Source organism: Metopolophium dirhodum, chromosome 1 (assembly GCF_019925205.1).
Source record: "Metopolophium dirhodum isolate CAU chromosome 1, ASM1992520v1, whole genome shotgun sequence".
In the NCBI taxonomy this organism is placed as follows: Eukaryota; Metazoa; Arthropoda; class Insecta; order Hemiptera; family Aphididae; genus Metopolophium; species Metopolophium dirhodum.
Genome location: NC_083560.1, coordinates 25996668 through 26010203, shown reverse-complemented (window position 1 = coordinate 26010203; position 13536 = coordinate 25996668). Strand labels below are relative to the sequence as shown.

Below are 13536 nucleotides of genomic sequence, written 5' to 3'. Positions count from 1 at the left end.
TGTATTTTATTTCAAATAATCGTATTAAAAATTTTTTAAAAAAATGCTTTTTATCTTGTATTTTCTTAGACATAATATAAAGTTTGAGAATAAAATATTGAAAAACAGAGATCGATGCGAGCTGTAGAATATTTCCCTCTAACAATTAAAAAAAAATTATGAAATTTGGTTGGTTCTACAAGACGTTATCATTATTCCCGCAGAGTGTATTTTTGAGGACAAAATGGCATCAGCACCGGGCGCCTTAAGGAGTGTCCTCTGGAGATACAACTTCTAGGCTATATTTCAAATGAGAACCCTCTTTTCTATTGTAAATTATTTAGAGGATAATTTTTCCGAAAATTTTACTATACCTAATTCAAAATTTGATTTAGTTGTTTCCGAATTATTTAACTTTCAGTACTAAGGATAAAAGGATCATGGAGATGGAACTGGGATTCGGAGATATAGGGGACATGATGATTTGAACATTATTTAATATTTTATATTAATTTATCAGCATTTATAGTTTGTAAAAATGGTCCAAGTACCTATATAGTATACATATAATATTATATCACTATGTCTTAATTTTTTTTTTTTTATAACAGGCTTCGTCGGGCGGGACAGCTACTATAGTGATGATTTAAAAAAAGCGGGTAAGTGGATGTCACTCTGCTGTACAGTAGGTCACAACTGGGTCAGTGTATAATGGATTGTATTAAACTCGAATTCAATGATAAAATATCGTTGTATATGAAAAACGATTCTGAGCGGAGACGGTTTGGCAGTCTGGATATTTTACATTGTTATTATTTATTATAGCCTATAAATTTGATTAATATAATAATATTATTATTTTTTATTCGTTTCTATGGCGATAAACGAAGCGTTAGAAATTAAAATCTCATTTGTAGCGGTTTTTCGTAATTTATCGGTAGTTTTTCCCGTGGCATTAAACAACTATTGAGAAAATGACCTCTCTAAAGTACCATATTGATCCAATTCGCTGAAAGAAAAGATACTATAATAATATTATGTCAAAATCGAAGCACTCCTACTTTTAGAAATTTTGTGTACACGATAAAAATATTGAAAATATACACCATTGTAAATCCACTAGCTGCCTCGCTCCGCTCAGAATCTAAAAATTGATATAACACGTACACGATGTACTATTGAGGAATGAGGTTCCAAATAAATTCGTTGACGGTGAATTTATATACATATTGTACACGTACCTACGTGCAGTGTTGGGAGTTATCTAGATAAATTATCTATAGATAAGATTTTTTGAAATAAATTATCTATTGAAGTATCTAGATAATTATGTTACGATTTATCTAATGTTTAGCTTAGATAAAAAATGGGCTTATCTAGATAAATATTATAGTGCCCCTAAAAATTATAAATATGGGTTATATATATATATAGATAAAAATAATTGTATAGACAAACATTGTAAAAAACACGACAATGTAAAAATTATTTTGAGTTAGAAATTCATAAAAATTTTTCTTTTTAATCTAAGATTTGAAAATGTGATACAAGGTTCCTCATAAGTTTGTCTACCTTTAACAACAAAAGAAAATGCCAAAAAGCGTTTTGTTGGATAAACAAATAATACAATGCTACTGATATATTGTTACTTCAGCTGTTGAAAAACAACGTCTATATAATTATTTTTATCTATATATATATAACCCATAGTAACCATGGTATCTATCGTAAATCTCAAAACTCCTGTTTGAGCACCTACCGGGGCTGATAATTTCCCTTTTTAAATTAAACTATGACACTCACAAAGAATGTGGCTTTGTATTGGTGAAAGAATTTTCAAAATTTTCAACAGAAAAGTTAAGATAAATTTTGAACACCATACACCGAATATTCAATAACGAATTGAACAAAGTTTGAATTGGTACATTTAACGGGCAACAGCAATAGGTGGATATATATGTCCATCTATATCTACTTTATCATTGCTATATTATGTTGTTTTATGAAGTATTGGACTTTTATGATATCAACTAATAATAGAATTATAATATATTATATAGGTATATCGATATAATTGGGCGTAATTAAGATAATGACGATACTACAACGATTGTCGATTAAATAAACCCTCTCATAGAAGATTTTTCCATCCTTACACTCCCAGGAAATCCTAACCGCGGTTTAAAAAGAAAGTGGTGCCATGACCTTAAATGTCTAACGTCTCTGGAAAAAAAAAATTAAATAATAATTTTCATTATTCAAGAGCCACTAATGGGTCAGTGTTGTTCCTTTGGATCCTCGATGTATCTACTAACTAATAAACATTCCAAAATACACCACAAGGAGGTGACTATCACTGTCCTCCAAAAATGTTTTTTTTTGGCTTACTTGAAATGAATAAATTAAAAAAAAATAAAAAATAAATAGGAATTAATAAAAATAGAAAAATGTATTTTTTGTTTTTTAAATATTACGGTATTAATTATAGTTGTTTAAATATTTTTTGTTAGGTTAAAAATGTTAATAGTAAAAAATAAAGTTACAAGCTATCTGCATGGTAATGAGACATCATCGTCACATTTTCATAATTCACATAAACATTGGAAAATTAATTTTTTTTTATATTATGGTATTAATTATAGTTGTTTAAATATTTTTTGTTAGGTTAAAAATGTTAATAGTAAAAAATAAAGATATAAGTTATCTGTATAGTAATGAGACATCATCTTCACATATTCAGCCCTCGTAATGGTATTTTCATTGTATTGTTGAACAATTTTTCCATTTTTTGAAATTTTTTTTTTGATTTGGTGTTTTGAAATTTATAAGGTTCATTTATACTATTCATTTTTATATAAATTTCAGATTGTAACTCTAATATTTTATCCATAAAATTATAAATATGAGGATGAGGTGTATAAAAACTTTTATTAAAATGATTGTGGAAAGATTCACAGGCATTAGTTGTCCGAGTTAATGTTGCGGAAGCTGATGCCCAAATATTCGGAGGAAAGTCAGTGAATAAAATATATGTGTTTAAAATATTTTAATTTAGCAGTTGATTAATTATCAATTACAAATTACCTATGTAATTGAATTACTGTAATTGAAAAGTGCCCAACCCTGAGTAAATTGTTCTATTATTTTATTACAATGACCTTTTCAAATAGGTATAACTACATTTTTTTTGGCAAAAATTAATTCAACTAATAGTAAAATAAATTAATAATCTATTAATAACAATATAAATATAGGTATCATAAAATATACTGAGTGGTCTTAGTTAGTCTTTGCTCAGAACCGTTTTTCGTATACAATAAAATTTGTATAATTAAATCATTGATTTCAAATTTCAGAACACATACATTAAAACGACACAGCAGTAATGCACAGCTACTTGTAACTACCTACTAATAGTTTAATATTATAATGAAATTTTTTTATAGACATTTGAAGTTCAAATTTTGACAAAATTAAATATTTATAGCCGAGATTAAATGCGTTTAAACATTTTACTTTTTTGTTTTAAAAAAATAAGGTTTTCACTAATTATTGTTTAATAACGCTATTAATAGGATGTCAGCGCACTGTTTGTTTTCTTTCTCTGGCCCACACACAACAAGTCGATTACAAAGTAAAATTATAATAAAATATAAAACCGATATGTCATATTCTCAAATTTATTATCCTCTACAATTTTTCTAATAGGTGATTTTAATTAAAAATCATAATAAAACAATTTTAGGCGATAGAAATTTGTCTGTTGCGTGTGGGTTTGAGAGAGAAAAAAAATATTGCACTGACGTCCTCTTTATTTATCAAATTCAATCTCGCATTTTTTTATAACGATATTATATTATGGGGCCATTACTTACAAATTATTTGTTATAATTAATACTAAAAAATTAATATATTTATTAATCATAAAATCGGTTTAAACATAAATTATAAATATTTTGTATTTTCGTATCATCACGCGTAGGTGTGAAAAATTGTTTATATTATTTAGGCGTTTAAGATTTTAAATTTCTGTTCAGATGATAATCCATCTCCCTCGACATAAATGCATTGTACGCAATTATTATTTATAATCAAGGTGCGGAATTAAATACCAACTGAATATTTTTCTGAATTTTCTAAAACATTACTTTCTAAGCAAAAAATTTAATTCATATGGGTGCTATCATCGAATTGAAAAATGAAATTTTTATTTAGCATTTTTTACTAACTTTATTGACTTATATATTTTATTTCTTACCTAAAGAAATTGAACATTTTATAAATTTCTAACTACAAAATAATTTGTAAATTTTTGTGTAAATTATTGGTGTAAATTTTAGTATCTACGGTTATTCGTTTTTGAATTGCAACAAAATAAGAAAATCGTTCCACGAGCTGGTACTGGTAACAGATTAATTTTCAAGAAGTTTACTCATGTCATTTTCTTTACGATTGCTCAGAAAGCGGTATTTAAAGCGGTAAGTGACTTCATCAACTGTATTGCTGTCATAGTCAATTTCACCATCAACCAAATCTTCACCATTATGATCATTTTCTTCATCATTAAAATCGGATGACTCGGGTGAGTCATTTAACATACACTCCAAAAACTCAAGATGGGTAGATTCGTTATTGGAGAGATTATTGACTGTAGAAGATAATGTATTCATTCTCATTCTTTTTGTATTTTCTGGTTTTTCTGGCAATGTTTTATTTTGTTCAGAAGAACACCCAGCTTCTGATGCTTTTTTTTGGTATCTGATGCAGTTTTTTAAGTAAACTCTTATCACACTGCCCACTTGTATTTTTTTTTAAATCACATATACAACGCTAAATAAGCTCACCAATCCACGGCAAGCCTCGTTTAACAATTTTTCATCAAAACTTATATTTGGTTTACACTTAACGCACATTTGCAAGCCAAGATGACTTTCATTCAAACAATCTCGTATGGTTGCACGAATGTTTGATCTGCATAACTCTTTTAAACTCAATGGTTGAACAGTAGCTGAAAAACATACAAAAATTTAAAATTTATTTATTTTCACTGTACAATATATTAACTTACGAAACTTTAAAACTTCCATACTGCTACATTTTTCTGACACAACAAGATGTGGTATCGATACTTGAACGACTTGAATTGTTTTCCACGACAGTTCACCTTCCCTCGTTACTTTCAGAAGGGCCTCTTTCAATGGCATAACCAATACACCACCAATCTAAATACAAATAATAAAAGTTTATTTGATTTTTTCATTAAAGATTAACTGTAGAATGAAACAGTACTTTAATGAGAGCCATCATAAATGAAGATTCTGCTGGTGGTACTTCAGCTCTTGGTACTGTAGACTCTATCGTAGTAACCCACTGATGTTAGATCACAGGCATTACCTACATATACAATGACATTTTAATAATATTAAGAATAATTTTAAGCTACTATGGTACATCAATATTGACATATAACTTAATAATAATAATATATGATATATTATTATAACTAATAATAATTAATATGTAATATAGGTTATGAATTAAGGTATGTTTTGTCATAAATAAGTTCAACCTATTATATGACTAATAGAAAAATAATGTTGATATATTGACATTGTTAGAACTATTTAAATAACAAGTAGGAATAGCGTTGGTTGTAAGGTATCTTTTCCCTGATACATTTATTTTAAGCATACCATTGTTTACATCTAAGCAATTACTATTGTGTTCAAACTAACTAACTTTTTTTTATGTATAATAATTGTGTAGATACTTTACAACTCACTGCTCAGAATTCTTAGGAAATCTAAAAAAAACTATACCCAAAACATTTGGGCAGCTATTACAAGCACACACGTTTCCATTGTATATTGTAGACATATTTATAATTATTCAATTAATCAATAAAATATGCATACTGATTTTTAATTTTGTTTTGTTAATAATATATCAATATATATTGTATACAATATACATTATCATCCTTCCCTCGTGACATTAGGTACATTGTTTAGAAATATAATTTTTAATTTTGATGTTACTAAATGGTATAAAAGATAAGTTATCTTCTTTACCGTGTATAATATGTAAAATAATATAATATTCCATTTTTTAGTTTACCCGCCAATTATTTATTTTAAAATTATCAAAACTGTTGTCTGCCAACTCTGATTGCTGATAAAATAGTTGTATTCAGTGATAAAGCTTGCTTTCCCTACTTGTTATTTTGTATAGCGTGTTTGAGACAGCAAAAAACCATCATTTATAAGCAGAACTGAGTTGCATTGTTTCGTAGAAAGGAGTAGTACAATATAATATCAAAATACAGATTGAAGAAAATATCCTTAAAAATAGTAACTGACGGATACAATAAATTATCATTGAATTCAAACTTAACATATTCATTACATTGTTAAACAAAAAGGAAGACATTACAACTACCTACTATTATACAGCAGAACAACTTCCCAGGCTGTTTAAATTTATTTTAAGTTAATTTTTAAAATGGATTTTGTAAAGTGAATGTAAAATAATATTGTCTTCAAGAGACTTATAAGTTATAACCTATTTTTTAAACATTATTCAGACCTTTTTCACAGGGTTCTAATTATTTATGAGTACTTACTTATTAAATTAATATTGATAAAGTATATTATACCTTTGATGAATACTGGTTCACAAAATTCAAAATAGTCAATTTCTGCAGAAGTTTCTTTAAATACTTCTAACTTTTGATACGCAATATCTATCAAAGAACTATGAATTTCAATGCCCTGGTAACTCCATTAAAACCTATATAAAAAAAAAAAATATATTTTAACAATCAATTTAAACTTTAAAGAGTATAAATGAATTGGGAGTACAATGAATAAATATTGAGATAAGGCTTACCCAATAAAAGGCCGGCTAGAGTACTAAAATACCCTATTCTAAAACGAATGTTTAAAAACTTATGACCCTTGTGGAGATCCAAACATTCTAAAGCTGTAGCATAATGATCTGGTGCAGACAAATGAACATCTCCTGATAATCTTGGCCCGAGTTCTCACCAGAAGGTAAAAATAATAAGGCTCGGCTTCGGGTGTAAATAGTTTTAACTGCGACAACGAAACGATTATGATAATATTATAAATAACCAGCAAGGTATGTCAGCAGCTTATCAAAAAGTTCGCGCTGGTGGTCACAGCTGATGTACGTGCAATTTGGTTGTATATTCCTTAGAAATGAAAACATATTTCATCGTTTTTTTCCAATGACCACCAGCAAAACTGCGCGGCGGATAAGGTGCTGACAGATACTTAAGCGATACATAACAATTTAATTAAAAAAAATTAAATTAACGCATTCATATTTTCTAAAAACGTGAACGTGTTCATTGGAAAAAAATCCGAACGTGAACGAATTCAATTTTTCAGTGATCGTTCCGAACACTGAATCAGGCCACCACGTAGGTAGACAATTTCTAACAAATATTAGATTCCTACATATTTTTACAGCACCCACACATAGGTGTGGTACCTATCGCTCGTGTTCCAATAATCGTCGACGTCTTGAAATCTTACAAAAACACAAATATTTCGGGACAAGACGAATTAATATTATTCCCCTGTTCACTATTTACCATTATTACTAATCACAATATCATATATTTTAATAGGTACCTGGTGAGTTATTCTATTCTGTGGTTAACTACATTTTGTACTCACCTATATACGCGTCTTGTAACGTGTCCGCTTTAACACTCGAATTTGAATTAGATGTATAAAGATAATAATAAGACACACAAATTTACGTATACTAAAAGGGTATTTATTAAATGTAACAAACGTTTAGTTTTTATGTACAAATATGTCCTCTCGTCGTCTCTGGTAATCGTCTCCCCTTACTATTTCTATGGCTTTCCTATTTATGCTAAGCGGAGTCACCTTGTTATGATGATGACCGACTTGTTCTATTACTAGTCCTCACCTTTGATCTAAAATCTAAATTCACGCTTTCCTAATATATGGTATTCGAACAAAGTCATTGAATGTCAGTTACTACATAATATACATAATAATATAATATATAACAGTATTATTCAATACAATAATAATTAGGATTATTACATTCCTCCATCCCTAGAATGAAATTATATTTAACAAAAAAATAAAAACTTAATTCTAGGACTAAGTCTATTACAATTATAATTTCATACAATGATTAATATTTCTTATAATAATTTTACTTAACTTCACACATCAGTTACTCTGATGGTGTCAAAGTGTACAAGATTGTAATCGCGTAATGGTACCGGTGGTAGTGTTGTATCCATACAATATTTTTTAATCATACCTACTACAAATAATTAAGATTACAATGTATAATTATAATTTTTATGTTCTTCACGTACTGATTGTTTTGTTATTTAATAATCAATATCTTTATTTATGTCATCCAAAGAGCTAGATATAGAATTCAAATCATGTAGTTTTTCAATATTCCCAATATTTTTAAACAATGGTATAATAAATGTAGCATCCTGCTCTAAATTTTTTCCCCTATAATTATTTTCGTTTAAGGTATCATATCTATTAATTTTGAATTTTGAACCGTTGTAAACGGGTGTAATATATTTTAACTCACATACCCTTTACATTGTTCCTCAATAATCCTGTTCCTACTATTATAGTTCTATGGTTTCAGTTTTCTCGTATACTCCCCACGTTAATACTACATTTTCTTTTTCTACTGTATATATCCACGTGTTCCTAAACTCTAATTTATGAAATATACTTCCATATAACTCAAAATATAAATATTTACACATTTGCGTTTTTTCCTTTGGTTTTGTGAATAACGCCATTTTACAGTTAGTGTTATAATTTTTAGAATGTACTGGTTGTATGGCATAACAGATAAAGTAATTAAGTATTTTTTTTACAAGTGTTTAATTGTTGTGGTGTAAAGGTCGTAAAATATTCATTCGAAGGGCTTATCGCAATCTAATCATATGACGCGTTCTATACGTTCGCGAACTATTCATTTTTAATTTTAATCGGCATCGGAATTATACTATACAAATTAAAATTTTGTTGATCTACTAATGGTATTTTGATATTTAACATCAGTAATTGTTTTGAAACACAACACTGACCTCTGATAATTGATACAAATTATAAGGTTCAATATTGTCGATATCAATCGGCAATGATGTACCTTTAGGTAGGTAATGATAATTTAATTTCCTTCTTGCTCTGGCATGTAATGCTTCGATCGATAAAACTTCCTAATGTATTTGACCTGCGCTAGCTAAATTTATCATTTCTGATATATAATTAGTGTGTGTCTATAATGTCTATAATTAGTCTATGAATATATGGACTATGGCGGGAATACTTCCAACATCAATGTACTCGCCGAAGTTCGTATGTTAGGTACGAAAAATGGGCCTTCTCAAATAGGTCTATGGTGTATAGTATGCGTTCGAAATCCGTCGTACAGTCTCGGCAATGTTTGTGTTCGGACAGAGTGCAACGGCCATTTTATCATGTCATAATATGACATATTAATTTAAAACACTAAAACCATGTTGTTTAGTTTATTAAGTTAAATAATAATTTATTCATTTAGATAATATTATATGCTATTGTGCAACACCCACTTTTAACACTCACGGGTCACGAGCCGCCACTGCAAGTAAGTAACCGCTCTAGGTCATTCAGTCAATGTACTTTGTAATAGGTAGGTACATACTATAGAAGTTATGCATAACATGACGTTACGATGCATTCTATACATACGTTAAACGTATATATTACAATAGACTTTTTATATCTTATAAATTTAACTTAAATTATTAATTTTAGATAATAAATTCAAAAACGCTTTAATAGATATGTTAAATTTGAACACAATAATCATTGTATACAAAAACCGATTCTGAGTGAAGGCGGTCAGTAATATTTCTAAGTGAGTGTATGAGTGTATGATAATTACTGATGTTATGATATTATTGTGATCAAAATTAACACAACGCGTTTTAAGAGGACGCAACACCAGCATGTGTTGTCTCCGTCTTACTTAATGTACAATATAGAAAAAACTGCTTTGCGTGAGAAAGAACCGAGAAGGCTAAACTATGAAACTAGATTTTCACCACATAAAAAAGAAAGCTTTGGCTGAGCAACGTTGGTTTTTATTTTTTTGATATCATTTATTTGAAAAAAGTTTTTCTAGTTTGAAAAACACAAACAATAATGGTTTTTGCAACAGTAAGAACATAGACAAAAAATTATTATGTGAATTAATTTAATCAATATTGTACATGTGACAGAGAGAAAACTAATATTGTGCTGACATCCTCTTAATAAACAACATTATATTTTTCTGATATTTACTATAGAAAATAATTTAAGTTCATCACACGAAAGAAAATAACACGATAACTGATTAATAAGAAATACAAATTTAATTTTCTTATACATATTTTTAAAATAATATTTATTTCGGCAACGTAAAATATTTAAATGTTAAAAGAGTTGTATAAAATTAGTCGTAGAACCATCTTGCCACACAGGGTTATCAACAAGTTTTGCCCGACATAGTGGACATGTTTGTTCACGATCAAACCATTGGGCCACGCAAGCTTCGCAGAATATGTGTTGGCATTGCAACAAAACAGGTGTACCATACTCGTCATGGCATATTGGACAATTGTTGCCAGCTATAGTCAACTGCTCTTTACTCGGTGCTGTACCCAATACCTAAAATGTGCAATAAGGTTTTTTTTTAGGTGAGTTAACTTAAGAGGATGTTTGTTTTCTCTGTCTGGTTCATGCTCAACATAGACAAAACAAATTTACGTGAATTAATTTAAACAATGTTGCAAATGTGACAGAGAGAAAACTAATATTGTGCTGACATCCTCTTAATAAACAACATTATATTTTTCTGATATTTATTATAGAAAATAATTTAAGTTTATCAAATGAAAGAAAATAATATGATAACTGATTAATAAGAAATACAAATTTAATTTTTTTATACATATTTTTAAAATAATATTTAGTTGGGCAACGTAAAAATATTTGAATCATTATGTATTTTCTTTTTACCGCTCTATAAAATACAACAGGCAAAGTAGGAAATGACTAGATTGTCTAGATAGTCTCTAGAGAAAAATAAAAAGTATTAATATTCCTTCAATTTGTAGTTCTATAATATCTATAAAAACATTAAAAATTGGAGTACTGAGTTTGCAAGACTGAACGAAACATTTATAATTTGAGTATATTCACTTAATAATAATTTGTAAGAGCTTGGTTTCAGTATAAATAATAATTAATTATTTAGAATGCCACCAAAATCATAAAATAATGATATAAATATATTAATTAACTTACAACATTCTGAAGCAATTTGTAGAAGGCTGTCCACCAGAGTTTCATACAACCCATTAAATTGGTACCTTTTGATACCATGTAAGCGGCAGATAAAAATACTCCAATCACCTTTTTCGGACCTTGATAAGATTCTAACATGTAATACAACCAAGGTTGGATCGGCACATAACACCGATATAATTGAGATGTAGCTTCAATGAACAGGTAAACTTTTCCCTAAACAAAAGTATAAGAATACATTTATTTATTTAAAATAGTAATAATTTACCTATTATGACTAATAATATAAAAATGTACGTACTCGTTTAATTGTTGGTAAAACCTTTATTGGCATCATGGCAACTATTATTTTAAAAATGATTGTTATTAATTTTAAAATGTAATCATCCGCTGCTATTGACCATAATAGATTGATAATTGTCAAGGACTGTGCAGAAGGAGGAATAAATATTAACCTAGAAGTATAAACATAATAAATCAATTTTACTATAGACATTGAGTTTCCTAATAATAAATTACTAATTAAGATTTAATTTTTATATGAATTATAATTACCCAAAGTGTAAGATCATGTCGGTATAGGAGAAGTAGAATAGAAATATAGACATGGCCATATGACAAATAGCAAATAGCAAAAAGCTAATACTGCGCTGTGATTTTTTGGCCACCTCAAGCTTTACCATATTGTTGAAGTAACGAAATGAAAAAAAAAGTACCAAAAAGAGCAGAATAGCTGTAATCACAAGATACAAGATACAAGCACGTTCATTAGTCGAACCTTCAGGCCATGTATCTTTTTAGTTATGCTTACACAAACAGTTCAACAGAGTAGCTGTTTAATTTACCTGGAATATGGTCGAATACAGCTTTTGATAAAAGTATCAATAAGAATGGAATATATATAAGAGCTACACTCAGCATTTGAGCGATTTCTGGGTTGTGCTGAAGAACATCTTCTTCGCTTTCTGGAAAACAATACAATTCAATGTTAATTAAATATAAGTGGGTACTAAAATGATGTTATTATTAAATTTAAATTTTCTTCAGAAAAATTAGGGTTTAAACTAAACAATTTTGAATGGAATATTATTCATGTAATCATGTTAACTATTAAGTTTAATAGTATTTTAAGAAAGTCTACTGGAAATATTTTAATCATGTACTTAGGTATATTACTTAAAATTTAAATTAAATTAATAAGGTATAATTAGAATTAACGTATAATCCAAATAACTTACGGTTTTCATTGTTATCATTATTAGATCCATTAAGTGACGATCCTCCTGGACTTTGAGGCTGCTGTTCTACATGTAAATCTGAGCTCGATAAATTCATATCTATTACTACATCATTGTTTGGTTCAGTAAGTGATCCTTGAGTAGTCAAAGGCAGTCTTTGTGATACTGGAGTTGTTGCAACCGGTCTAACTTCTCCTATAAAATTCGATAGGATAAATTCTACTTTTAGATAATAATTCTTAATAAGTCAATATTATACCTGCAGTTATGAAGTTTTGGTCTTCTGTTTCTGTTATACTGGGTGGAGATAGAGGTAAGTGAGCATTGTTGGTGTTCAAATTCAACCAGGTAGGCAAACTCAGACGTACAGATGAACTGGGTCCAAGCAGATGTAGTGACCCAGGATCGGGGTGGCTTCGAAACATGGCTGAACCTTCAGCTACTCTAAGTCTAATTTGCATCATAAGATTAACCGCAAGGCTCATGCGACGACTAGCAACTGGCACTGCCGCTCTACTGTCTGTTTCCGATTTGTGAACGTAAAGACATTTGACAGTGTATAGTGTATACAGACAAACTTATTTACGATTACCATTATCAGACGCTGCAGTATGTCTGTGAAGATTGCTCCGTCATAGTTAGCTCCTATACCACTGATAAGAGAATGGTTGATACCAGTTATATTAAGTTGCATTTACAAAATTTATTAGGGGCAGCTAAAATTCAATTTAATTTTAATTATAAGCAATAGACAAGAATATGTGAATATGTCTGTATATTATATTATAGTTTTTTATGTCCATATTTATTTACCTATGAATGGGCTAGAAGCCCAAAAGTACAATACAATTTATAGTAATAAATAAATATGAACAAACTAACATAATCATTAAAGTAAGCAAACAACACAATGGATCAAATAAACAAATAATGGAAAT

The 13536-nt window shown here is 28.8% G+C and overlaps 2 pseudogenes; both read right to left on the bottom strand.

The window, feature by feature from the left end:
• Positions 1-4083: 4083 nt before the first annotated feature.
• Positions 4084-7209, bottom strand: LOC132935044 (uncharacterized; annotated as a pseudogene).
• Positions 7210-10175: 2966 nt separating this feature from the next.
• Positions 10176-13202, bottom strand: LOC132935973 (RING finger and transmembrane domain-containing protein 2-like; annotated as a pseudogene).
• Between the last annotated feature and the right edge of the window lie 334 nt (positions 13203-13536).